Raw genomic sequence first — 26,433 nt, 5'->3', positions numbered from 1 at the left:
TGCCAAATCGACCACGATGGTACTAAAAGTAAATGAGAAAACACAATATTTAATAAGGTTTGGACTGTATTACATCTTAACGTGTGTCCTTCCCACGTGCACTGACAGATAAAGTATAAAATATTACTCCTTATAAAATCTTGATCTAAAATTTGTACAGATGCATACAAATATATAGCCCACCTTTCGTTTGTGGGCAAATTTGCTCTCATCAATAACAACAAATCGATGACGACCACCAATCCTCATCGATCTTTTCCTCAGTCGCTTGACAGCAGCAATGCACACCTTCAAATGAGAAAATAAAATATCAGCATCTTGAGGTATGTGGGATGTGGAGTTCTCTGTGTGTGTCTTCTTGTATTTACTTTTTAGCTTGTAGAATAGATGTCCGCTTGTAGGACAGATGGCGTGACCGGATCGGTCCTTATAAGGCAGACAATGTGAATGGTGGAAGAGAGAGCACAGGAAAAATGAAGATAAAATATTATCTGAGATAACACACCTGCGACCGAAGGGAGAACCAGTTTTAACCCATTTTCAGAGCAAGGCCGAAGGCTGCAGGAGAGAGTACCAGACACTCATTGTTCGGGGAAGGCATTTGTTACAGAAGGATGAACTGGGTTGAACCAACGTTCAAGGGCACCAGAGGGATTAAAACAGGTCAGTGTCAGAAGGCAGGCGGACTTTGGAAGGGATTTGCTTGCGATGCGTATTTCATTGTCTCCAGATATATCTGTGGAGAATTGCTCATGTACAACTTTTTCTCTTCTAAATAAATGTTAAACTTTTTAACTAATTTCCTGTAGTGGATTCTTCTCGTCAACCAACTCGGGTGGATAAGGAATATCCTAACAATTTTGGGGGCTCGTCCGGGATAGGAGTTTCCCTGCAGGGGGGAATTCGGTCCAAGAGCTTTCACCTGCTGAACACTGCGTACTCCCAGGCCGGCCTCAAAACAAGGTAAGCAGAAACCTGTTACATCTAATTCTGCATATTGATTAATCTAAAATAAGGAGTACGCTGTGGATTGGTGGTGAAGGAACCAAATTGATACATGAGCAATTCGCTAAAGTTAATATTAAGGAAACCGGTAAAAGTGCACAACAATAGTGCCGGCGAGTACTATTGGGTTTAGTAGGTACCGGCGAGTACCAAGGGATCTTCTATCCGACACAAATGAAAGGATCAGGGATCCTATTGGGTTTGGTGGGTACCGGCGAGTACCAAGGGATCAATGATCTGACACAAATAAAAGGATTTTGAATCCTAGTCTTTGGTTTGGCCACCCCATCAGTTCCTGACGAGGACTGAAGTCGCTAGGTGAGTGTCCTGGGGATTTGAGGACCCCCGAAAACTGGTCTTTGGTTTGGCAACCCCATCAGACCCTGACGAGGGCTGAAGTCGCTAGGTGAGTGTCCTGGGGATTTGAGGACCCCCGAAAACTGGTCTTTGGTTTGGCAACCCCATCAGACCCTGACGAGGGCTGAAGTAGCTAGGTTGGAGTCCTGGGGATTTGAGGACCCCCGAATCCCAGGGTTAGAGTCCCTAGGAGTAAAAGCTCCTTAAATCCTGGGCTGCAGTCTCTGAGGGTGCAGCTCGTGTGTCTGTGTGTGTGTGTGGGTGCAAGCAAGCAGGAGAGTGAAGAAAAAAAAAAAAAAAAAGAGGGGAAACTGAGAACATAGAGGTTAATATAAACTTTCGGTGTAATACATTGATGACCGAGAGGTTAACATAAACTTTCGGTGTAATACATTGATTCTCGGAAGGTTAAGATAAACTTCCGTTGTAATACATTGATTCTCGGAAGGTTAAGATAAACTTCCGTTATAATGCATTGATTTCGAAGGGTTAAAATAAACCTTCGTTACAATAAAAGAATTCTGGAAGTATAACATAAGTTCTCAGAACAAACGGGGAAGCTTGCTGGAGCTGCGGAGAACATTTACTGTGTCATACTGAGGTGACCAGCTGTCCGAGCGGGTTCAAGCGATATAACTGGGAACTGTTGTTGGAATGGAAGATGAATATGATCGGGAAACTGTTGACGGCGGCTGGGGGCCAGCGCCAGGGTATCGATGGAAAATAATAAACGACCAGCTGAGGCTGTTGTTGGTGGCGGTGGGTGGAGAAACCACCGGGAAAAAGAAGCATGAGGCTGTGGAGCGCACGGAACGCAGTGAGAAAGTTGTTAGAAAAGAAAGGCGTTAGTTTGGCAGACAGGCTGTCACTGGCGCAGATTTTGTGGGAGAAGGAGAGAGATTGTAGAGAAGAAAAGAAGGAGCTTGAGTCGAAGCGCGAGAAGGCGAGTGTGTTGAAAAAAGGAAAACTTCGTAAAGAGATGGAGGATGTGGAGGACATGAGGTCCGCATTGTTTTCGTACTGGATAAAAAGTAAAGCCGTGGGGAGAAATAACCAGGAACGGTGTAATGAGGAAAGACCACCGGCATACGATGTTGAAATAAACGGTGTGAATTCGGCTTCTGCACCTGCTGGGTTGTATCCTGTATTAAATATAACGGGGGGAGAGTTGGAAGTTGAAGAAAGTGTACCACTGCGGGGTTGTCGGGGCAACAGGGGAAAGCCGGCCTTTCGAAGCGCGTCAAAATCGGGAGGGGTTTAAAGAATGGACGGACTCACGCACTCCGGGGAGTAGGGACAGCTCAGAAGTGCAGCGGAGAAATAAGGCGGATAAGGGAAAGTATTTAGCCGGGGCGAATGAGCAGGTGAAAACACAATTGAGATACAGGGAATCACCAGACATGGGGGAGAGAGGAAAAAAAGGCTCTGCCTCGGCTCAGGAGGAGCAAAACGGGGAATGCGGGGATAACAGCGACCCAGAGATTCACGGGGAACCGGGAAAAATGTATCCGTTATTCATGTCTTCTCGAGGTGTTAATAAATACAAGCCGTGGTCGCTGGGAGACGTGTCCGCTCTAGTCGCGCAAATGCCTGCACCATCTGAAGGGGGAGATAAGTGGCTAAAACAACTCGATACGCTTACTAACGGACACACGCTGGCGCTCGGCGACTTTAGGGCTGTAGCAGCCAGATGCATGACCGCACATGATTTAGCGGACGTGGAAAACAGAGCGGGGGTGACCCGACAAGCCGATGACGACAGATTTTTGTATTTCGCGACAGAGATCGGGGACGCAATGCGCAAGAAATGGCCACTTCTAATGTCGACTAAAATACCGAAATTACCATGGGACGCGAAGAAAACCCCGCGCGCGTATTTGGACGAATGTAAAGAGACCTGGGTAAAAAGCACTAGCCATCATCCGGGAACGGAGGGCATACAGAGAGAATGGTTCAGACAGGCGGTGCTGGAGGGAGTACGAGAGGGGGTAAAAGCTAAAATGATCACTAATCCAGACTTGCCAGGAAGTGAATCTGCTGTGTGGGAAAGACATTTACTGCACCATTTACAGGACGCGACTGAGGAAGCGACAGGGGAAGAGAAGCAGCTAAAAGAATTACAGGCTCAGCTTCTTAGGCTTCAGCTCACTAAGGTCAAACAGGAAGTGAGCGAAAAGAAGCAGAAAGGGAAAGACGAGCGACAGATGACAGTCCAGGCTGCCCCAGCTGAAGGTAACGCCCCAGATTTGTATCCACTCCCACCATGGGAGGAGACGTCCTATGGGACAGCCCAGGGGTGGGGCCCAAACCGAGGGGGCGGTTATCGGGGAGGTTACAGAAGTAATTACAGGGGTGGCGCTGGTCGGAGAGGATCATACGGTGGGGGAGGAGAAAGAGGCGGCTACCAAGGGAGAGACGCTTGTTTCAACTGTGGTATGGAGGGGCACTGGCGCATGGAGTGTCCTAGCAAAAAGAAGAGACATGGGAGGGGCAGGGGTGTCCCATCTCGGGGGGCTTGGGCCCCCAATCCACATGCTGCGCCACCTAGGGGACAATACCCTGCACTGGAGGACTGGGGCTATGAGGCGGATGCCTCTCAGTGACACACCCCGATGGGAGACTCCGACAGCAGGGGCAGGGCAGACCCCATGCTGTCACTCACGGTACTGCAACAACAACTGCCGTTTCTTGTTGACACTGGGGCCACATACTCCACCATACAAGCAGCGGGCTCGTCTGCTATGTCCAAAGACAGTGTCAGCATTATGGGATTCTCCGGGGTGTCACAGAAACTGCCTATAACAGTCCCCCTACCGGTGAAAGTTGGAAATCAGACATTGACTCACTCTTGTGTTGTCTCACCTCAAGTTCCAGTGAATATTATGGGAAGGGATCTTCTCATCAAGACAGGGGCTTCAATCTTGTGCGGCCCGGACGGACTGAGTGTCACATTGCTGGATGGAACTGTGTTGCATTGCAATGACAATGGACAGACTAATGGCCAGTGGGTGATGCAGCCACTGCAACAACAACAGTGCGCAGACATTTACTGGGGCCTCCTAAAGCCTGAGTGTCCTGACATCCCAGGGGTGATGGCTCTTTACCAAAAGTGGAAGCCTTGGATAACTCTTCTTGATCCGTATGTTTCTCCTCCTGACCCGCCTCATGTAACATTGTTCTATGATAGACAAGGGGATGATTGCTACTGGGATGAATTTATGGGGCACTTAGAGAGCACTGAGTGGGAGGTGACGTCCCAAAACCTCTATGTGGGCCCAGAAGGGGTAGCCGCAGCTGTTATCCTCTCTCCTGATCAATTGAAATGGTATTTAATGAGCCAAGAGGCGGTGCCACATGTATCGCTGGCTCTGCATCCCAAACATCAGGCTAAAGACTTGGGTCCAATGACTAAACGAGCAGTGCTGCTAGATGACTGGGTGTGCACTCAACTGCCTGATGTTTGTTTTTCTCCTTCCGCTAAGATGTACAGAATCTCAGGGAAAGCGACTAACACTGTCATTTTAACGCACAAACAGGTGTCCAGAGACCACGGAAGGGAGAAGACCGACCAAACTTCCAGACTACCTCTGGTCCGAAGGCCCGACTGACGTAGGTTTTTGTAACACATGTAAACCAGTAACGTTTGAAATTCAAAAGCGACCCCCCATTTGGCAGTCCCAATACCCTCACAAGCCAGCCGCGGCAGAGGGGATCAGGGACACTATAGAGGGACTCATTAAGTCAGGAGTACTGGAGCCCTCTCAGTCCGCCTGGAACACGCCCATTCTCCCGGTAGAAAAGGCAGCAACTGGTAAATATCGCATGGCACATGATCTCAGAAAGATAAACGACATGCTGGTAACGACAACGGTACCCATCCCGAACCCATACACTGCGTTGACTAGTCTAACACCACAACAACAATGGTTCACGTGCATTGATTTGGCAAACGCGTTCTTTTGCGTACCCCTACAGGAAAACATGCGGGATGTATTCTCATTCACATATGGGAACAAGCAACTACGTTATACTCGGCTACCGCAAGGATTTGCTCTTTCACCTGGTATTTTCAATCAAGTGTTAAAACAAGCATTGACAGGTTGTCCGCTCCCAGAGGGCACGACGCTGATCCAATACGTCGACGATATCCTCCTCGCATCCACTTCAGCTGAATCCTGTGTGGATAAGACACCATCTTACGCTGGTTGGCCACGACCGGTTTCAAGGTCAGTAAGTCAAAGTTGCAGGTCGCCAGGCGGCAGGTTTCGTTTCTGGGGAGAGTGCTGTCAGGAAGCGGCTCAGGGCTCTCAGCCGCGCACAGGTCCAGTATTCTCCACCATTCGCGTCCACAGAATGTAAAGGAAATGCTTTCCTTCCTAGGACTCACGGGGTTCAGCAGACAATTCATTCCGCGTTGTTCAAATCTCACTCAGATTCTACGTGCAAAGGTAAACAAGAAGGGGATGAGGAACCTCACTGCTAAACTCGAATGGGACCAAGAGGCGGAGGAGGCATTTATTACACTAAAAACAGAGCTGGCGCAGGCCGCAGACCTTGCAGTTCCAGATTACAGCGCGCCGTTTTACCTGGACGTTTCTGAAACAACAGGGGTAGTAAATGGGGTTTTGTTTCAGAAAAAGGGGGAGGGTAAAAGGAAGGTGCTTCTGTATATCAGTGCCATGATGGACAACATGGAAAAACGACAACATGAATGCACACAACACGCAGCAGGGGTTGCAAAGCTATAAAACAGCACACATAGTCATGGGCCACCCACTACACGTGCTAACAACACACAGCATAGTAGCTTATGTAAACTCACAAACTTTCACGATGACGTCACTAAGACAAAGAAGGCTGAGCAAGCTGTTAGAAGCTCCAAACCTCACCTTCACACATGAAGGCATCAACATGGCTGATCACATGGGAGAGGGGGAACCACACCAATGTGAGTACAAGGTGGAGCTGGAAGCAAAAGCACGAACCGACTTAAAAAGCACACCACTGACACACTTTGATTGGCAATTGTTCACTGATGGCAGCTGCTTCAGACATCCACAACATGGGTTGCAGTCCGGATACGCGGTAGTCAGAAGTAATGGGGCAGGAACAGAGGTTCTGGAAGCGGGAAGAATTCAGGATCAACAGTCAGCACAGAGAGCGGAGGTACTCGCGCTGATAAGAGCGCTACAGCTGGCAGAAGGGAAGGCAGTAAACATCTATACTGACTGCGGTAGGAGCAGCTCACGTGGAGCTGGAGCAGTGGTTAAGAGCAGGTTTTCTGACGGCTGGAGGAAAACCGATTAAACACGAACCAGAAATGAAAGACTTGGCGGCAGCCTTGGCTCTACCAAGCACAGTGGCCATTATAAAGTGTAAAGGACACGAGCAGTCCAACAGCACGGTGGCAAAGGGAAACCAGGCAGCAGATCAAGCTGCAAAACAGGCTGCAGGTTACCAAATGGGGCTCCAAATGGTAAGTGCAGAAGAAGAGGGACAGTTGGGGCCACAACTTAATGAGGAGCAAATTGCAGAAGCCCAAAAGGGGGCGTCTCTCCACAGGAGAAAACGGTGTGGAAACAAAGAGGGGCTACGGAGGCTGGAGGCCTCTGGAGGTCCCCGGACGGTCGTCCAGTGCTACCACCTGAAATCAGAAACAGGTGTTTGCAGGAGGCACACAGGATGGCACATGTGGGACACAAACAGATGAATAGGAATCTTTGTCACTGGTGGCATCCGTTTTTGGCAGACATGACACGTGAATATGTTAAGACCTGTAAAATATGCATCACGTTTAACCCAAAACCGACGGTGAAGCCGGAGATGGGGGTGTTTCCGTTGACATTGGTGCCGGGATGGGAAATAGTCATCGACTACACTGACATGATCACCCAATGCGAAGGTAAAAGGTATCTCCTGGTATGCGTGGACGCCTTGACCGGCTGGCCAGAGGCGTGGCCCACAAAAAAGGAGGACAGTAAATCCGTTATCAAATGTTTGATAAACCATTACATACCAAGACATGGGTTCCCTGAGAAAGTCAGGTCTGACAACGGCACACACTTCAAAAATCATGACCTGCAAGAAGTGGAGAGAATGTTGGGTCTGAAACATGCTTTTGGTACAGTATATCACCCCCAATCCCAAGGGAAAGTAGAACGCATGGACCAAAACTTAAAACAAAAATTGGCTAAAATCTGTGCACAGACAAATTTAACCTGGGTATAAGCCCTCCCACTTGCATTAATGGCCATCAGAAGCTCAGTCAATCAGGGTACAGGTTTCACCCCTTACGAGCTGACCACTGGAAGACAGTTTCCCGGACCAAGCGCAGGCTTGAAGCTCCAGCCTGACCCGGAGACACCAACAGGTGAGTATGCAAGTCAATATAACGAACTACGAGCTCTCGTTTCAGATTTTGCGGTCCAGGTGCAAGACAGAACCGGAGGGCAGAACACCCCTGATCCCCACACAACAGCCTGGGTCCTCCTGAGGGTCATTGAGAGGAAGTGGTCGGAGCCACGGTGGACAGGACCATACCAGGTGGAGGAGAGAACCTCACACGCTGTGAGGCTGAGAGGGAAAGGGGACACCTGGTACCACTGGAGCCAGTGCGCCCCCGCGGACGAACCGGGTTGCACTCTTCAGGACATCCTGACAACGCAGCAGAAAGAGACGGAACTGGACCGGACGTGCTCTCGGCGGGCAGTGACCGACAGACACCCAGTGCATGGTGTTCTGTGTTGACTGTCTACAACGAAAGAAGACCAGCGACGAAGAAATGCACAATGCTATCCTCTCCTCTCCTATTTTCTATCTTTCTCAATTCTCCGCAGTTAGTTTAGTTGAAATAGAGAATGTTGAGCTTAATATTTCCATAATTGCTATGGGGGGGGTAACGGTTGTTATTGCATTAGCTCTTATATACTTAGCTGCCACAGGTTCCACCTTGTTTGTTTGAGTGTTATTACAGTGTTGATACTATATAGCTTGGGTTGTTTTTGGGTATATCTTTCTGTGAGTTGTTTGTGTAATCTAGTGGAAAGGGAGCGAGCCACAGTAAGGGACAGAACCAACACTTGGGGGTCCCTTCTCAAAGTCAGACACGAAAAGACAGGGCGTGGTGTAAGGTAAGAGGTTTAAAGGTCCGGGGGGAGGCCCTCCTCCATCAGTATCACAACAGACCGGCATGATGGGCAACGGCTCCAGGGGTGGAGGACTCCACGCGTTGGGGGGCTGGAAATGTATGGGCTTCATGGTACTAATCTCGATTTCCATAGTGTGGGGTATACTCTAGTTTTTTGAAGGCTCACACGTCACCCCCATGGCAACGCCCACCATCCTCTCCCGCACACGCCGCGATTTCAAGAAGGGGTGGCCATGCGATAGAAAGGCGAAGATCTTACGGTACGTTAGAGGAAGCACGATGACCTTTGAGTTTGATTTATGCGACGTGATACATTGCTATCGGAATCACGCATCATAGACAAAGTGCAATTTGTACCTGTGCGCATATCCGTATTTCCATAGTGTGTGTGCGCGGGCGCGGTACCTACACAAAGAAAGTGAGAGGTGTGGATCATGGGGACACGTAGCAAAATATACTGGCGCTAACTGGGCCCCATACGGACCCTACTCCGACCCTTCGTGGTGGTCCAATGTTACCTTTTCCAGAAAACCCCAAAGCACCATCTCGATCAACCGGGTTAGTCTCACACTAGCAGGATTTTATAGTGCACCCCCTAGCAGAAATCCGAAATATGGGGATTTCTACTTCACTTTGGGGCTTGAACGGACAGGGGAGGACGCCCAGGGGATACTGCGGCTTGTTTTTGTTGACCCTCCGGCCTCTCGTCCAGGGAGACCCACACCTCCTCCAGACAGACAGGGGGCACTCGCTATGGCTATTGACTACTCTCAACTAAAACCCTTAGATATACTCGAACAGGCCACCGGCTATAAAGACGACAATCTGTGGCTTCGATGGCTGTCCCAAAACGCGGTAGAACATGGGCAGGGTAACTGTATAGCATGCGCCTCGGGTCGACCACAACTTACCACGGAACCGACCCCTCTGCATCCGGAAGATGCCTGGGGTTATAATTGTATGCTGGGGCTAACTCGGCAGGCAACCCCTCCAAATTGTACCACCCTGGCGTCTCTCCTCCCAACGATACATAACAAGACAAAGCCTGGCCCGTTCACTCCATTCAGAGGCGAACCGCGTCATTATCAGTGTTTCAACTTCACTCATACTTCCCCCACAATCAACGTAGGACAGGTCCCGGCCGACTGGTGCAACATCACAACCAGAGGGACATTGATCGGGGTATGGGCCCGGGCGGGGTTATGTTATTATTGCGGGGGACAGAGGCTTTTGTCCAGAATCCAAACCAAAACAATTGGGAGATGTGCAATGATCCGACTGGCCGTACCACTAACCATGATCAGAAACAAATTGGTCAAAAGCACAGAAAAATGAAACACTGCGCTCACTAAACGACGACGGAGAGAGAGCACAGGAAAAATGAAGATAAAATATAATCTGAGATAACACACCTGCGACCGAAGGGAGAGCCAGTTTGAACCCATTTTCAGAGCAAGGCCGAAGGCTGCAGGAGAGAGTACCAGACACTCATTGTTCGGGGAAGGCATTTGTGACAGAAGGATGAACTTGGTTGAACCAACGTTCAAGGGCACCAGAGGGATTAAAACAGGTCAGTGTCAGAAGGCAGGCGGACTTTGGAAGGGATTTGCTTGCGATGCGTATTTCATTGTCTCCAGATATATCTGCGGAGAATTGCTCATGTACAACTTTTTCTCTTCTAAATAAATGTTAAACTTTTTAACTAATTGGATTCTGTAGTGGATTCTTCTCGTCAACCAACTCGGGTGGATAAGGAATATCCTAACACAGTCCATCCAGCCTTTTTTCTTCTCATTGAGAAGACCTTTGAGTTCACTGGTGACCGTTGGCTTGTTGTTGGTGAAGTAGTGTACAGTCCAGATTGGAACGGTGGCATTTTCACAGAATCAAATGTTATTCCGTAAGGCATTGCGGAATGCTGTGGATAACCTCCCAAGAGGTCCACACTGCGGATAGCATTCCATCAATCCAAGAAGTACTGCATGGCTTCGTTTGCCTCTGTCCAGCGCCTCACAGTCTGCCTCAGCACCAAAGGAACATACTCTGGTGGTAACAAAGGGAGAACCATCGGTGATAGTTGTTTTTTTGAAAGTCAAATTCCGTTTTCACCCTCAAGCAAACTAAGACTATACTTTCAGGGATCATTTCTATAGTTTCCGACTTGAGAAGTGTGTTTCAAAATGGTATGGCCTCGCTATCCACGATGATGAAATGTGATATTTCCCACTGGGCGTGAAGCGGGCACAGAGAAGTGAATCAGTTCACAAGCTTTCTGCCATTGATGACCGCTCTTTAATTCCTAGTGGAGTAAAGAGGTGGGAAATATGGACCGAGTGGTTATCAGACTACGTCAACTGACTTTTATATATAACCCCAAAAATTTGACTTGAATAGTTGATAGAATGGCGGAATTATCCGATATATTTTACTGTGTTTCAGTTCAAAGGGGGATTTTGTGACACCTTTCCGCATTGACCCTTCGCAGGAAGCCCAATAGTCATCTTCCTCGAGCCTGGAAACCAGTTATCTGCTCACCCGGTTCACACCTCCCTCACATTGTTCTCTTGGAATTTGGTGTCCTAGCAATCCCTGAGCTTGTCCTTCAAGTCACGCTGATTACCCGAATATACCCCTGTCCCTGCAGTTGAAGCCTTTTTTCTTCTCATTGAGAAGACCTTTGAGTTCACTGGTGACCGTTGGCTTGTTGTTGGTGAAGTAGTGTACAGTCCAGATTGGAACGGTGGCATTTTTACAGAATCAAATGTTATTCCGTAAGGCATTCCGGAATGCTGTGGATAACCTCCCAAGAGGTCCACACTGCAGATAGCAGTCCATCAATCCAACAAGTCCTGCATGGCTTCGTTTGCCTCTGTCCAGCGCCTCACAGTCTGCCTCAGCACCAAAGGAACATACTCTGGTGGTAACAAAAGGAGAACCATCGGTGATAGTTGTTTTTTTGAAAGTCAAATTCCGTTTTCACCCTCAAGCAAACTAAGACTTTACTTTCAGGGATCATTTCTATAGTTTCCGACTTGAGAAGTGTGTTTCAAAATGGTATGGCCTCGCTATCCACGATGATGAAATGTGATATTTCCCACTGGGTGTGAAGCGGGCACAGAGAAGTGAATCAGTCCACAAGCTTTCTGCCATTGATGACCGCTCTTTAATTCCTAGTGGAGTAAAGAGGTGGGAAATATGGACCGAGTGGTTATCAGACTATCTAAACAGACTTTTATATATAACCCCAATAATTCGACTTGATTAGTTGATAGAATGGCTGAATTATCTGATATATTTTACTGTGTTTCAGTTCAAAGGGGGATTTTGTGACACCTTTCCGCATTGACCCTTGGCAGGAAGCCCAATAGTCATCTCCCTCGAGCCTGGAAACCAGTTATCTGCTCACCCGGTTCACACCTCCCTCACATTGTTCTCTTGGAATTTGGTGTCCTAGCAATCCCTGAGCTTGTCCTTCAAGTCACGCTGATTACCCGAATATACCCCTGTCCCTGCAGTTGAAGCCTTTTTTCTTCTCATTGAGAAGACCTTTGAGTTCACTGGTGACCGTTGGCTTGTTGTTGGTGAAGTAGTGTACAGTCCAGATTGGAACGGTGGCATTTTCACAGAATCAAATGTTATTCCGTAAGGCATTCCGGAATGCTGTGGATAACCTCCCAAGAGGTCCACACTGCGGATAGCAGTCCATCAATCCAAGAAGTCCTACATGGCTTCGTTTGCCTCTGTCCAGCGCCTCACAGTCTGCCTCAGCACCAAAGGAACATACTCTGGTGGTAACAAAAGGAGAACCATCGGTGATAGTTGTTTTTTTGAAAGTCAAATTCCGTTTTCACCCTCAAGCAAACTAAGACTATACTTTCAGGGATCATTTCTATAGTTTCCGACTTGAGAAGTGTGTTTCAAAATGGTATGGCCTCGCTATCCACGATGATGAAATGTGATATTTCCCACTGGGCGTGAAGCGGGCACAGAGAAGTGAATCAGTTCACAAGCTTTCTGCCATTGATGACCGCTCTTTAATTCCTAGTGGAGTAAAGAGGTGGGAAATATGGACCGAGTGGTTATCAGACTATCTAAACAGACTTTTATATATAACCCCAATAATTCGACTTGATTAGTTGATAGAATGGCTGAATTATCTGATATATTTTACTGTGTTTCAGTTCAAAGGGGGATTTTGTGACACCTTTCCGCATTGACCCTTGGCAGGAAGCCCAATAGTCATCTCCCTCGAGCCTGGAAACCAGTTATCTGCTCACCCGGTTCACACCTCCCTCACATTGTTCTCTTGGAATTTGGTGTCCTAGCAATCCCTGAGCTTGTCCTTCAAGTCACGCTGATTACCCGAATATACCCCTGTCCCTGCAGTTGAAGCCTTTTTTCTTCTCATTGAGAAGACCTTTGAGTTCACTGGTGACCGTTGGCTTGTTGTTGGTGAAGTAGTGTACAGTCCAGATTGGAACGGTGGCATTTTCACAGAATCAAATGTTATTCCGTAAGGCATTCCGGAATGCTGTGGATAACCTCCCAAGAGGTCCACACTGCGGATAGCAGTCCATCAATCCAAGAAGTCCTGCATGGCTTCGTTTGCCTCTGTCCAGCGCCTCACAGTCTGCCTCAGCACCAAAGGAACATACTCTGGTGGTAACAAAAGGAGAACCATCGGTGATAGTTGTTTTTTTGAAAGTCAAATTCCGTTTTCACCCTCAAGCAAACTAAGACTATACTTTCAGGGATCATTGCTATAGTTCCCGACTTGAGAAGTGTGTTTCAAAATGGTATGGCCTCGCTATCCACGATGATGAAATGTGATATTTCCCACTGGGCGTGAAGCGGGCACAGAGAAGTGAATCAGTTCACAAGCTTTTTGCCATTGATGACCGCTCTTTACTTCCTCGTGGAGTAAAGAGGTGGGAAATATGGACTGAGTGGTTATCAGACTACGTCAATAGACTTTTATATATAACCCCAAAAATTCGACTTGATTAGTTGATAGAATGGCCGAATTATCCGATATATTTTACTGTGTTTCATTTCAAAGGGGGATTTTGTGACACCTTTCCGCATTGAACCTTCGCAGGAAGCCCAATAGTCATCTCCCTCGAGCCTGGAAACCAGTTATCTGCTCACCCGGTTCACACCTCCCTCACATTGTTCTCTTGGAATTTGGTGTCCTAGCAATCCCTGAGCTTGTCCTTCAAGTCACGCTGATTACCCGAATATACCCCTGTCCCTGCAATTGAAGCCTTTTTTCTTCTCATTGAGAAGACCTTTGAGTTCACTGGTGACCGTTGGCTTGTAGTTGGTAAAGTAGTGTACAGTCCAGATTGGAACGTTGGCATTTTTAGAGAATCAAATGTTATTCTGTAAGGCATTCCGGAATGCTGTGGATAACCTCCCAAGAGGTCCACACTGCAGATAGCAGTCCATCAATCCAAGAAGTCCTGCATGGCTTCGTTTGCCTCTGTCCAGCGCCTCACAGTCTGCCTCAGCACCAAAGGAACATACTCTGGTGGTAACAAAAGGAGAACCATTGGTGATAGTTGTTTTTTTGAAAGTCAAATTCCGTTTTCACCCTCAAGCAAACTAAGACTATACTTTCAGGGATCATTTCTATAGTTTCCGACTTGAGAAGTGTGTTTCAAAATGGTATGGCCTCGCTATCCACGATGATGAAATGTGATATTTCCCACTGGGCGTGAAGCGGGCACAGAGAAGTGAATCAGTTCACAAGCTTTCTGCCATTGATGACCGCTCTTTACTTCCTAGTGGAGTAAAGAGGTGGGAAATATGGACCAAGTGGTTATCAGACTATGTCAACAGACTTTTATATATAACCCCAAAAATTCGACTTGATTAGTTGATAGAATGGCTGAATTATCCGATATATTTTACTGTGTTTCAGTTCAAAGGGGGATTTTGTGACACCTTTCCGCATTGACCCTTTGCAGGAAGCCCAATAGTCATCTCCCTCACGCCTGCAAACCAGTTATCTGCTCACCCAGTTCACACCTCCCTCACATTGTTCTCTTGGAATTTGGTGTCCTAGCAATCCCTGAGCTTGTCCTTCAAGTCACGCTGATTACCCGAATATACCCCTGTCCCTGCAGTTGAAGCCTTTTTTCTTCTCATTGAGAAGACCTTTGAGTTCACTGGTGACCGTTGGCTTGTTGTTGGTGAAGTAGTGTACAGTCCAGATTGGAACGGTGGCATTTTCACAGAATCAAATGTTATTCCGTAAGGCATTCCGGAATGCTGTGGATAACCTCCCAAGAGGTCGACACTGCGGATAGCAGTCCATCAATCCAAGAAGTCCTGCATGGCTTCGTTTGCCTCTGTCCAGCGCCTCACAGTCTGCCTCAGCACCAAAGGAACATACTCTGGTGGTAGCAAAAGGAGAACCATCGGTGATAGTTGTTTTTTTGAAAGTCAAATTCCGTTTTCACCCTCAAGCAAACTAAGACTATACTTTCAGGGATCATTGCTATAGTTCCCGACTTGAGAAGTGTGTTTCAAAATGGTATGGCCTCGCTATCCACGATGATGAAATGTGATATTTCCCACTGGGCGTGAAGCGGGCACAGAGAAGTGAATCAGTTCACAAGCTTTTTGCCATTGATGACCGCTCTTTACTTCCTCGTGGAGTAAAGAGGTGGGAAATATGGACTGAGTGGTTATCAGACTACGTCAATAGACTTTTATATATAACCCCAAAAATTCGACTTGATTAGTTGATAGAATGGCCGAATTATCCGATATATTTTACTGTGTTTCATTTCAAAGGGGGATTTTGTGACACCTTTCCGCATTGAACCTTCGCAGGAAGCCCAATAGTCATCTCCCTCGAGCCTGGAAACCAGTTATCTGCTCACCCGGTTCACACCTCCCTCACATTGTTCTCTTGGAATTTGGTGTCCTAGCAATCCCTGAGCTTGTCCTTCAAGTCACGCTGATTACCCGAATATACCCCTGTCCCTGCAATTGAAGCCTTTTTTCTTCTCATTGAGAAGACCTTTGAGTTCACTGGTGAACGTTGGCTTGTAGTTGGTAAAGTAGTGTACAGTCCAGATTGGAACGTTGGCATTTTTAGAGAATCAAATGTTATTCTGTAAGGCATTCCGGAATGCTGTGGATAACCTCCCAAGAGGTCCACACTGCAGATAGCAGTCCATCAATCCAAGAAGTCCTGCATGGCTTCGTTTGCCTCTGTCCAGCGCCTCACAGTCTGCCTCAGCACCAAAGGAACATACTCTGGTGGTAACAAAAGGAGAACCATTGGTGATAGTTGTTTTTTTGAAAGTCAAATTCCGTTTTCACCCTCAAGCAAACTAAGACTATACTTTCAGGGATCACTTCTATAGTTTCCGACTTGAGAAGTGTGTTTCAAAATGGTATGGCCTCGCTATCCACGATGATGAAATGTGATATTTCCCACTGGGTGTGAAGCGGGCACAGAGAAGTGAATCAGTTCACAAGCTTTCTGCCATTGATGACCGCTCTTTACTTCCTAGTGGAGTAAAGAGGTGGGAAATATGGACCAAGTGGTTATCAGACTATGTCAACAGACTTTTATATATAACCCCAAAAATTCGACTTGATTAGTTGATAGAATGGCTGAATTATCCGATATATTTTACTGTGTTTCAGTTCAAAGGGGGATTTTGTGACACCTTTCCGCATTGACCCTTTGCAGGAAGCCCAATAGTCATCTCCCTCACGCCTGCAAACCAGTTATCTGCTCACCCAGTTCACACCTCCCTCACATTGTTCTCTTGGAATTTGGTGTCCTAGCAATCCCTGAGCTTGTCCTTCAAGTCACGCTGATTACCCGAATATACCCCTGTCCCTGCAGTTGAAGCCTTTTTTCTTCTCATTGAGAAGACCTTTGAGTTCACTGGTGACCGTTGGCTTGTTGTTGGTGAAGTAGTGTACAGTCCAGATTGGAACGGTGGCATTTTCACAGAATCAAATGTTATTCCGTAAGGCATTCCGGAATGCTGTGGATAACCTCCCAAGAGGTCGACACTGCGGATAGCAGTCCATCAATCCAAGAAGTCCTGCATGGCTTCGTTTGCCTCTGTCCAGCGCCTCACAGTCTGCCTCAGCACCAAAGGAACATACTCTGGTGGTAGCAAAAGGAGAACCATCGGTGATAGTTGTTTTTTTGAAAGTCAAATTCCGTTTTCACCCTCAAGCAAACTAAGACTATACTTTCAGGGATCATTGCTATAGTTCCCGACTTGAGAAGTGTGTTTCAAAATGGTATGGCCTCGCTATCCACGATGATGAAATGTGATATTTCCCACTGGGCGTGAAGCGGGCACAGAGAAGTGAATCAGTTCACAAGCTTTTTGCCATTGATGACCGCTCTTTACTTCCTCGTGGAGTAAAGAGGTGGGAAATATGGACTGAGTGGTTATCAGACTACGTCAATAGACTTTTATATATAACCCCAAAAATTCGACTTGATTAGTTGATAGAATGGCCGAATTATCCGATATATTTTACTGTGTTTCATTTCAAAGGGGGATTTTGTGACACCTTTCCGCATTGAACCTTCGCAGGAAGCCCAATAGTCATCTCCCTCGAGCCTGGAAACCAGTTATCTGCTCACCCGGTTCACACCTCCCTCACATTGTTCTCTTGGAATTTGGTGTCCTAGCAATCCCTGAGCTTGTCCTTCAAGTCACGCTGATTACCCGAATATACCCCTGTCCCTGCAATTGAAGCCTTTTTTCTTCTCATTGAGAAGACCTTTGAGTTCACTGGTGACCGTTGGCTTGTAGTTGGTAAAGTAGTGTACAGTCCAGATTGGAACGTTGGCATTTTTAGAGAATCAAATGTTATTCTGTAAGGCATTCCGGAATGCTGTGGATAACCTCCCAAGAGGTCCACACTGCAGATAGCAGTCCATCAATCCAAGAAGTCCTGCATGGCTTCGTTTGCCTCTGTCCAGCGCCTCACAGTCTGCCTCAGCACCAAAGGAACATACTCTGGTGGTAACAAAAGGAGAACCATCGGTGATAGTTGTTTTTTTGAAAGTCAAATTCCGTTTTCACCCTCAAGCAAACTAAGACTATACTTTCAGGGATCATTTCTTTAGTTTCCGACTTGAGAAGTGTGTTTCAAAATGGTATGGCCTCGCTATCCACGATGATGAAATGTGATATTTCCCACTGGGCGTGAAGCGGGCACAGAGAAGTGAATCAGTTCACAAGCTTTCTGCCATTGATGACCGCTCTTTAATTCCTAGTGGAGTAAAGAGGTGGGAAATATGGACCGAGTGGTTATCAGACTATCTCAACAGACTTTTATATATAACCCCAATAATTCGACTTGATTAGTTGATAGAATGGCTGAATTATCTGATATATTTTACTGTGTTTCAGTTCAAAGGGGGATTTTGTGACACCTTTCCGCATTGGCCCTTGGCAGGAAGCCCAATAGTCATCTCCCTCGAGCCTGGAAACCAGTTATCTGCTCACCCGGTTCACACCTCCCTCACATTGTTCTCTTGGAATTTGGTGTCCTAGCAATCCCTGAGCTTGTCCTTCAAGTCACGCTGATTACCCGAATATACCCCTGTCCCTGCAGTTGAAGCCTTTTTTCTTCTCATTGAGAAGACCTTTGAGTTCACTGGTGACCGTTGGCTTGTTGTTGGTGAAGTAGTGTACAGTCCAGATTGGAACGGTGGCATTTTCACAGAATCAAATGTTATTCCGTAAGGCATTCCGGAATGCTGTGGATAACCTCCCAAGAGGTCCACACTGCGGATAGCAGTCCATCAATCCAAGAAGTCCTACATGGCTTCGTTTGCCTCTGTCCAGCGCCTCACAGTCTGCCTCAGCACCAAAGGAACATACTCTGGTGGTAACAAAAGGAGAACCATCGGTGATAGTTGTTTTTTTGAAAGTCAAATTCCGTTTTCACCCTCAAGCAAACTAAGACTATACTTTCAGGGATCATTTCTATAGTTTCCGACTTGAGAAGTGTGTTTCAAAATGGTATGGCCTCGCTATCCACGATGATGAAATGTGATATTTCCCACTGGGCGTGAAGCGGGCACAGAGAAGTGAATCAGTTCACAAGCTTTCTGCCATTGATGACCGCTCTTTAATTCCTAGTGGAGTAAAGAGGTGGGAAATATGGACCGAGTGGTTATCAGACTATCTAAACAGACTTTTATATATAACCCCAATAATTCGACTTGATTAGTTGATAGAATGGCTGAATTATCTGATATATTTTACTGTGTTTCAGTTCAAAGGGGGATTTTGTGACACCTTTCCGCATTGACCCTTGGCAGGAAGCCCAATAGTCATCTCCCTCGAGCCTGGAAACCAGTTATCTGCTCACCCGGTTCACACCTCCCTCACATTGTTCTCTTGGAATTTGGTGTCCTAGCAATCCCTGAGCTTGTCCTTCAAGTCACGCTGATTACCCGAATATACCCCTGTCCCTGCAGTTGAAGCCTTTTTTCTTCTCATTGAGAAGACCTTTGAGTTCACTGGTGACCGTTGGCTTGTTGTTGGTGAAGTAGTGTACAGTCCAGATTGGAACGGTGGCATTTTCACAGAATCAAATGTTATTCCGTAAGGCATTCCGGAATGCTGTGGATAACCTCCCAAGAGGTCCACACTGCGGATAGCAGTCCATCAATCCAAGAAGTCCTGCATGGCTTCGTTTGCCTCTGTCCAGCGCCTCACAGTCTGCCTCAGCACCAAAGGAACATACTCTGGTGGTAACAAAAGGAGAACCATCGGTGATAGTTGTTTTTTTGAAAGTCAAATTCCGTTTTCACCCTCAAGCAAACTAAGACTATACTTTCAGGGATCATTTCTATAGTTTCCGACTTGAGAAGTGTGTTTCAAAATGGTATGGCCTCGCTATCCACGATGATGAAATGTGATATTTCCCACTGGGCGTGAAGCGGGCACAGAGAAGTGAATCAGTTCACAAGCTTTCTGCCATTGATGACCGCTCTTTAATTCCTAGTGGAGTAAAGAGGTGGGAAATATGGACCGAGTGGTTATCAGACTATCTCAACAGACTTTTATATATAACCCCAAAAATTCGACTTGATTAGTTGATAGAATGGCTGAATTATCCGATATATTTTACTGTGTTTCAGTTCAAAGGGGGATTTTGTGACACCTTTCCGCATTGACCCTTTGCAGGAAGCCCAATAGTCATCTCCCTCACGACTGCAAACCAGTTATCTGCTCACCCAGTTCACACCTCCCTCACATTGTTCTCTTGGAATTTGGTGTCCTAGCAATCCCTGAGCTTGTCCTTCAAGTCACGCTGATTACCCGAATATACCCCTGTCCCTGCAGTTGAAGCCTTTTTTCTTCTCATTGAGAAGACCTTTGAGTTCACTGGTGACCGTTGGCTTGTTGTTGGTGAAGTAGTGTACAGTCCAGATTGGAACGGTGGCATTTTCACAGAATCAAATGTTATTCCGTAAGGCATTCCGGAATGCTGTGGATAACCTCCCAAGAGGTCCACACTGCGGATAGCAGTCCATCAATCCAAGAAGTCCTGCATGGCTTCGTTTGCCTCTGTCCAGCGCCTCACAGTCTGCCTCAGCACCAAAGGAACATACTCTGGTGGTAACAAAAGGAGAACCATCGGTGATAGTTGTTTTTTTGAAAGTCAAATTCCGTTTTCACCCTCAAGCAAACTAAGACTATACTTTCAGGGATCATTTCTATAGTTTCCGACTTGAGAAGTGTGTTTCAAAATGGTATGGCCTCGCTATCCACGATGATGAAATGTGATATTTCCCACTGGGCGTGAAGCGGGCACAGAGAAGTGAATCAGTTCACAAGCTTTCTGCCATTGATGACCGCTCTTTAATTCCTAGTGGAGTAAAGAGGTGGGAAATATGGACCGAGTGGTTATCAGACTATCTCAACAGACTTTTATATATAACCCCAAAAATTCGACTTGATTAGTTGATAGAATGGCTGAATTATCCGATATATTTTACTGTGTTTCAGTTCAAAGGGGGATTTTGTGACACCTTTCCGCATTGACCCTTTGCAGGAAGCCCAATAGTCATCTCCCTCACGACTGCAAACCAGTTATCTGCTCACCCAGTTCACACCTCCCTCACATTGTTCTCTTGGAATTTGGTGTCCTAGCAATCCCTGAGCTTGTCCTTCAAGTCACGCTGATTACCCGAATATACCCCTGTCCCTGCAGTTGAAGCCTTTTTTCTTCTCATTGAGAAGACCTTTGAGTTCACTGGTGACCGTTGGCTTGTTGTTGGTGAAGTAGTGTACAGTCCAGATTGGAACGGTGGCATTTTCACAGAATCAAATGTTATTCCGTAAGGCATTCCGGAATGCTGTGGATAACCTCCCAAGAGGTCCACACTGCGGATAGCAGTCCATCAATCCAAGAAGTCCTGCATGGCTTCGTTTGCCTCTGTCCAGCGCCTCACAGTCTGCCTCAGCACCAAAGGAACATACTCTGGTGGTAACAAAAGGAGAACCATCGGTGATAGTTGTTTTTTTGAAAGTCAAATTCCGTTTTCACCCTCAAGCAAACTAAGACTATACTTTCAGGGATCATTGCTATAGTTCCCGACTTGAGAAGTGTGTTTCAAAATGGTATGGCCTCGCTATCCACGATGATGAAATGTGATATTTCCCACTGGGCGTGAAGCGGGCACAGAGAAGTGAATCAGTTCACAAGCTTTTTGCCATTGATGACCGCTCTTTACTTCCTCGTGGAGTAAAGAGGTGGGAAATATGGACTGAGTGGTTATCAGACTACGTCAATAGACTTTTATATATAACCCCAAAAATTCGACTTGATTAGTTGATAGAATGGCCGAATTATCCGATATATTTTACTGTGTTTCATTTCAAAGGGGGATTTTGTGACACCTTTCCGCATTGAACCTTCGCAGGAAGCCCAATAGTCATCTCCCTCGAGCCTGGAAACCAGTTATCTGCTCACCCGGTTCACACCTCCCTCACATTGTTCTCTTGGAATTTGGTGTCCTAGCAATCCCTGAGCTTGTCCTTCAAGTCACGCTGATTACCCGAATATACCCCTGTCCCTGCAATTGAAGCCTTTTTTCTTCTCATTGAGAAGACCTTTGAGTTCACTGGTGACCGTTGGCTTGTTGTTGGTGAAGTAGTGTACAGTCCAGATTGGAACGGTGGCATTTTCACAGAATCAAATGTTATTCCGTAAGGCATTCCGGAATGCTGTGGATAACCTCCCAAGAGGTCGACACTGCGGATAGCAGTCCATCAATCCAAGAAGTCCTGCATGGCTTCGTTTGCCTCTGTCCAGCGCCTCACAGTCTGCCTCAGCACCAAAGGAACATACTCTGGTGGTAGCAAAAGGAGAACCATCGGTGATAGTTGTTTTTTTGAAAGTCAAATTCCGTTTTCACCCTCAAGCAAACTAAGACTATACTTTCAGGGATCATTGCTATAGTTCCCGACTTGAGAAGTGTGTTTCAAAATGGTATGGCCTCGCTATCCACGATGATGAAATGTGATATTTCCCACTGGGCGTGAAGCGGGCACAGAGAAGTGAATCAGTTCACAAGCTTTTTGCCATTGATGACCGCTCTTTACTTCCTCGTGGAGTAAAGAGGTGGGAAATATGGACTGAGTGGTTATCAGACTACGTCAATAGACTTTTATATATAACCCCAAAAATTCGACTTGATTAGTTGATAGAATGGCCGAATTATCCGATATATTTTACTGTGTTTCATTTCAAAGGGGGATTTTGTGACACCTTTCCGCATTGAACCTTCGCAGGAAGCCCAATAGTCATCTCCCTCGAGCCTGGAAACCAGTTATCTGCTCACCCGGTTCACACCTCCCTCACATTGTTCTCTTGGAATTTGGTGTCCTAGCAATCCCTGAGCTTGTCCTTCAAGTCACGCTGATTACCCGAATATACCCCTGTCCCTGCAATTGAAGCCTTTTTTCTTCTCATTGAGAAGACCTTTGAGTTCACTGGTGACCGTTGGCTTGTAGTTGGTAAAGTAGTGTACAGTCCAGATTGGAACGTTGGCATTTTTAGAGAATCAAATGTTATTCTGTAAGGCATTCCGGAATGCTGTGGATAACCTCCCAAGAGGTCCACACTGCAGATAGCAGTCCATCAATCCAAGAAGTCCTGCATGGCTTCGTTTGCCTCTGTCCAGCGCCTCACAGTCTGCCTCAGCACCAAAGGAACATACTCTGGTGGTAACAAAAGGAGAACCATTGGTGATAGTTGTTTTTTTGAAAGTCAAATTCCGTTTTCACCCTCAAGCAAACTAAGACTATACTTTCAGGGATCATTTCTATAGTTTCCGACTTGAGAAGTGTGTTTCAAAATGGTATGGCCTCGCTATCCACGATGATGAAATGTGATATTTCCCACTGGGCGTGAAGCGGGCACAGAGAAGTGAATCAGTTCACAAGCTTTCTGCCATTGATGACCGCTCTTTACTTCCTAGTGGAGTAAAGAGGTGGGAAATATGGACCAAGTGGTTATCAGACTATGTCAACAGACTTTTATATATAACCCCAAAAATTCGACTTGATTAGTTGATAGAATGGCTGAATTATCCGATATATTTTACTGTGTTTCAGTTCAAAGGGGGATTTTGTGACACCTTTCTGCATTGACCCTTTGCAGGAAGCCCAATAGTCATCTCCCTCACGCCTGCAAACCAGTTATCTGCTCACCCAGTTCACACCTCCCTCACATTGTTCTCTTGGAATTTGGTGTCCTAGCAATCCCTGAGCTTGTCCTTCAAGTCACGCTGATTACCCGAATATACCCCTGTCCCTGCAGTTGAAGCCTTTTTTCTTCTCATTGAGAAGACCTTTGAGTTCACTGGTGACCGTTGGCTTGTTGTTGGTGAAGTAGTGTACAGTCCAGATTGGAACGGTGGCATTTTCACAGAATCAAATGTTATTCCGTAAGGCATTCCGGAATGCTGTGGATAACCTCCCAAGAGGTCCACACTGCGGATAGCAGTCCATCAATCCAAGAAGTCCTGCATGGCTTCGTTTGCCTCTGTCCAGCGCCTCACAGTCTGCCTCAGCACCAAAGGAACATACTCTGGTGGTAACAAAAGGAGAACCATCGGTGATAGTTGTTTTTTTGAAAGTCAAATTCCGTTTTCACCCTCAAGCAAACTAAGACTATACTTTCAGGGATCATTTCTATAGTTTCCGACTTGAGAAGTGTGTTTCAAAATGGTATGGCCTCGCTATCCACGATGATGAAATGTGATATTTCCCACTGGGCGTGAAGCGGGCACAGAGAAGTGAATCAGTTCACAAGCTTTTTGCCATTGATGACCGCTCTTTACTTCCTCGTGGAGTAAAGAGGTGGGAAATATGGACTGAGTGGTTATCAGACTACGTCAATAGACTTTTATATATAACCCCAAAAATTCGACTTGATTAGTTGATAGAATGGCCGAATTATCCGATATATTTTACTGTGTTTCATTTCAAAGGGGGATTTTGTGACACCTTTCCGCATTGAACCTTCGCAGGAAGCCCAATAGTCATCTCCCTCGAGCCTGGAAACCAGTTATCTGCTCACCCGGTTCACACCTCCCTCACATTGTTCTCTTGGAATTTGGTGTCCTAGCAATCCCTGAGCTTGTCCTTCAAGTCACGCTGATTACCCGAATATACCCCTGTCCCTGCAATTGAAGCCTTTTTTCTTCTCATTGAGAAGACCTTTGAGTTCACTGGTGACCGTTGGCTTGTAGTTGGTAAAGTAGTGTACAGTCCAGATTGGAACGTTGGCATTTTTAGAGAATCAAATGTTATTCTGTAAGGCATTCCGGAATGCTGTGGATAACCTCCCAAGAGGTCCACACTGCAGATAGCAGTCCATCAATCCAAGAAGTCCTGCATGGCTTCGTTTGCCTCTGTCCAGCGCCTCACAGTCTGCCTCAGCACCAAAGGAACATACTCTGGTGGTAACAAAAGGAGAACCATCGGTGATAGTTGTTTTTTTGAAAGTCAAATTCCGTTTTCAACCTCAAGCAAACTAGGACTATACTTTCAGGGATCATTTCTATAGTTTCCGACTTGAGAAGTCGATCATGGTATCTCCCCTGCCAGGTAAGTATAAGTTGGTAGTGACAGAGACAGGAGTGGTATTCCCAAACAGAGCACTTGGGGTGACGGTTCCCAGATGGCACCGTCCTCACAGATCAGTGAATTTAAAATCAGTGATCAGTGTGAAATGCAAAATAAAGGCACAATTGATGAGTAAACATATCAGTTGCTTGCCAAAAGTCTCAGCCAGTTGAGACTTGTACACAGAGGCAAACCAACTACCTAGACTACACCAATGAATTGGGTCACCAGTTATTTTTTTCACAAGATAAAGGTTGCACCTTTCCCGGAAGTGCTGCAATTCCGGGTCAATGCTTGGAGTGAGCAGAGCAAGCCCCTTTTTCATCTCCCAGAGCTAAAAATCGGCTTAATATGTAGTCCTCATATAGAGGACATATCAGATATTAAACTGATAAGAACAGATACTACACTTGATCTTAGCCAAAAGGCCGAGAAGCGATGACACATGAATGTTTGCCTCCAGACCCAACGGACTAGCGCATCTCTCAAATGTCGGGGTGCGGCTCATACAAATGGGCGTGGCAGTCGCCTGTTACTTAACATCCCACTCCCCACGCAGCCTGTATTCTTAAAAATCTTTGATTTCCTTCCAATCAAAAGTGTAAGCTCTTGATGAACTCTTGTTGATTCCTTCCAATCAAAAGTGTAAGCTCTTGATGAACTCTTGTTGATTCCTTCCAATCAAAAGTGTAAGCTTTTGATGAACTCTTGTTGAATTCACTTATAATTCAGAGAGTGATTTCACTTTTAGGCACCTCTGTCTAAAAATGGAACTAACCCCAAACAGCCCTCAAAAATCATTCGTTTTTTTTGCAATCAAAAGTGTAAGCTCCTGCCTAAATCTTGATTTCACTCTAAATTCAGACAGTAATTCAGACTTGATCCAAAGCTCAACCAGAGACTCCAGGAATAAGTTTACTCGAATGACAGGCTCTTCAATCCCACTAATTTCTTTTTCTTACAAGTACATGAGGCTTAGCCAAATAGCAGAGCCTGGTAAAAAATAAGGTCAACTCATTGTTGTTCCTCTCCACGGAAGTCTTTAGTAAAAGGCGAAAGACTAATGCGTATTGAAGAGAAACCAAAGTCAGTAGCACAATCAGGTGAAAGGCAGCCCTATATCCCTGTGGAACAAGTAATCCCTCTTGCGGTAGGGAGTGGTTGAGCTGCGGGTGTCCAAAGCCTAACCCATTTCCCAGCCCCCTTTCCTCAAAAAATCTATGATTTCTTTTCAATCAAAAATTGTAAGGCCCTCCTGAAATGTTGTTGGTTTACTGTGAATTCAGACAATCATTCAGTGATTTAACACTCCAGTGGTGAGTAAACAGGTCCATTGTTGGCAAAGAAGCTCAATCTTGGGGACCAACAGTAGTTCAAAGAGATGTGTGCAAGTGAAAAGCACTGGTTTTTCTTTGACACTAATATCAGTGGAGAGTGCGGACGCAGTCCCCAACTACCACAAAAACACTGCCCTGCACTCTGAAAACTTCACACACAGGCTCAGGGCCACCACGGGAAGAGCATGCACGCAAGTACACACGTGCACGCACACACACACACACTCGGACTGAATGGGAGTCAATGGGAGCTTCCCCAGGGGAACCTCCTATTGGGCCCAAAATCTAAAGTGGCCCCCCTGAGGGCCCCGGGAGGAGATGGTCCAAATTTCAGCAGCCCAGCACCAACCAAGAAAGAGTTGTAGGCAAAATCCAAACTCATTTCCCGGTTTGTAGTGGTCGGTTTCACAAATTCTTGGACTGACAGCCGCACTCTGCA

The 26,433-nt window shown here is 46.4% G+C and overlaps 18 non-coding genes and 1 pseudogene across 18 annotated transcripts; 17 read left to right on the top strand and 2 right to left on the bottom strand.

The window, feature by feature from the left end:
- Window positions 1–10,631: 10,631 nt before the first annotated feature.
- LOC119199807 (small nucleolar RNA U3) lies at window positions 10,632–10,847 on the top strand. The gene has a single exon (XR_005114976.2). It is a non-coding gene; the product is annotated as a small nucleolar RNA U3 (small nucleolar RNA).
- Window positions 10,848–11,502: 655 nt separating this feature from the next.
- LOC119199901 (small nucleolar RNA U3) lies at window positions 11,503–11,718 on the top strand. The gene has a single exon (XR_005115057.2). It is a non-coding gene; the product is annotated as a small nucleolar RNA U3 (small nucleolar RNA).
- Window positions 11,719–12,373: 655 nt separating this feature from the next.
- Window positions 12,374–12,589, top strand: LOC119200022 (small nucleolar RNA U3). Its single transcript, XR_005115116.2, has one exon. It is a non-coding gene; the product is annotated as a small nucleolar RNA U3 (small nucleolar RNA).
- A 655-nt stretch (window positions 12,590–13,244) lies between these two features.
- On the top strand, window positions 13,245–13,460 carry LOC119200141 (small nucleolar RNA U3). Its single transcript, XR_005115196.2, has one exon. It is a non-coding gene; the product is annotated as a small nucleolar RNA U3 (small nucleolar RNA).
- Window positions 13,461–14,115: 655 nt separating this feature from the next.
- On the top strand, window positions 14,116–14,331 carry LOC119200259 (small nucleolar RNA U3). Its single transcript, XR_005115300.2, has one exon. It is a non-coding gene; the product is annotated as a small nucleolar RNA U3 (small nucleolar RNA).
- Window positions 14,332–14,986: 655 nt separating this feature from the next.
- Window positions 14,987–15,202, top strand: LOC119199818 (small nucleolar RNA U3). The gene has a single exon (XR_005114987.2). It is a non-coding gene; the product is annotated as a small nucleolar RNA U3 (small nucleolar RNA).
- A 655-nt stretch (window positions 15,203–15,857) lies between these two features.
- On the top strand, window positions 15,858–16,073 carry LOC119199840 (small nucleolar RNA U3). Its single transcript, XR_005115005.2, has one exon. It is a non-coding gene; the product is annotated as a small nucleolar RNA U3 (small nucleolar RNA).
- A 655-nt stretch (window positions 16,074–16,728) lies between these two features.
- Window positions 16,729–16,944, top strand: LOC119199774 (small nucleolar RNA U3). The gene has a single exon (XR_005114947.2). It is a non-coding gene; the product is annotated as a small nucleolar RNA U3 (small nucleolar RNA).
- A 655-nt stretch (window positions 16,945–17,599) lies between these two features.
- Window positions 17,600–17,815, top strand: LOC119199829 (small nucleolar RNA U3). Its single transcript, XR_005114994.2, has one exon. It is a non-coding gene; the product is annotated as a small nucleolar RNA U3 (small nucleolar RNA).
- A 655-nt stretch (window positions 17,816–18,470) lies between these two features.
- Window positions 18,471–18,686, top strand: LOC119199851 (small nucleolar RNA U3). Its single transcript, XR_009941813.1, has one exon. It is a non-coding gene; the product is annotated as a small nucleolar RNA U3 (small nucleolar RNA).
- Window positions 18,687–19,341: 655 nt separating this feature from the next.
- Window positions 19,342–19,557, top strand: LOC134104391 (small nucleolar RNA U3). Its single transcript, XR_009941812.1, has one exon. It is a non-coding gene; the product is annotated as a small nucleolar RNA U3 (small nucleolar RNA).
- Window positions 19,558–20,212: 655 nt separating this feature from the next.
- LOC134104390 (small nucleolar RNA U3) lies at window positions 20,213–20,428 on the top strand. The gene has a single exon (XR_009941811.1). It is a non-coding gene; the product is annotated as a small nucleolar RNA U3 (small nucleolar RNA).
- Window positions 20,429–21,083: 655 nt separating this feature from the next.
- LOC134104396 (small nucleolar RNA U3) lies at window positions 21,084–21,299 on the top strand. The gene has a single exon (XR_009941817.1). It is a non-coding gene; the product is annotated as a small nucleolar RNA U3 (small nucleolar RNA).
- A 655-nt stretch (window positions 21,300–21,954) lies between these two features.
- LOC134104394 (small nucleolar RNA U3) lies at window positions 21,955–22,170 on the top strand. Its single transcript, XR_009941815.1, has one exon. It is a non-coding gene; the product is annotated as a small nucleolar RNA U3 (small nucleolar RNA).
- A 655-nt stretch (window positions 22,171–22,825) lies between these two features.
- LOC134104393 (small nucleolar RNA U3) lies at window positions 22,826–23,041 on the top strand. Its single transcript, XR_009941814.1, has one exon. It is a non-coding gene; the product is annotated as a small nucleolar RNA U3 (small nucleolar RNA).
- A 655-nt stretch (window positions 23,042–23,696) lies between these two features.
- Window positions 23,697–23,912, top strand: LOC134104389 (small nucleolar RNA U3). Its single transcript, XR_009941810.1, has one exon. It is a non-coding gene; the product is annotated as a small nucleolar RNA U3 (small nucleolar RNA).
- Window positions 23,913–24,567: 655 nt separating this feature from the next.
- LOC134104398 (small nucleolar RNA U3) lies at window positions 24,568–24,655 on the top strand (annotated as a pseudogene).
- A 251-nt stretch (window positions 24,656–24,906) lies between these two features.
- Window positions 24,907–25,097, bottom strand: LOC134104369 (U2 spliceosomal RNA). Its single transcript, XR_009941800.1, has one exon. It is a non-coding gene; the product is annotated as a U2 spliceosomal RNA (small nuclear RNA).
- A 534-nt stretch (window positions 25,098–25,631) lies between these two features.
- Window positions 25,632–25,747, bottom strand: LOC134104520 (U5 spliceosomal RNA). The gene has a single exon (XR_009941927.1). It is a non-coding gene; the product is annotated as a U5 spliceosomal RNA (small nuclear RNA).
- Window positions 25,748–26,433: the final 686 nt, after the last annotated feature.

Source organism: Pungitius pungitius, chromosome 14 (assembly GCF_949316345.1).
Source record: "Pungitius pungitius chromosome 14, fPunPun2.1, whole genome shotgun sequence".
Classification (NCBI taxonomy): domain Eukaryota; kingdom Metazoa; phylum Chordata; class Actinopteri; order Perciformes; family Gasterosteidae; genus Pungitius; species Pungitius pungitius.
The sequence above is the reverse complement of the archived record's forward strand: the minus strand, read 5'-3'. Positions and strand labels throughout refer to the sequence as shown.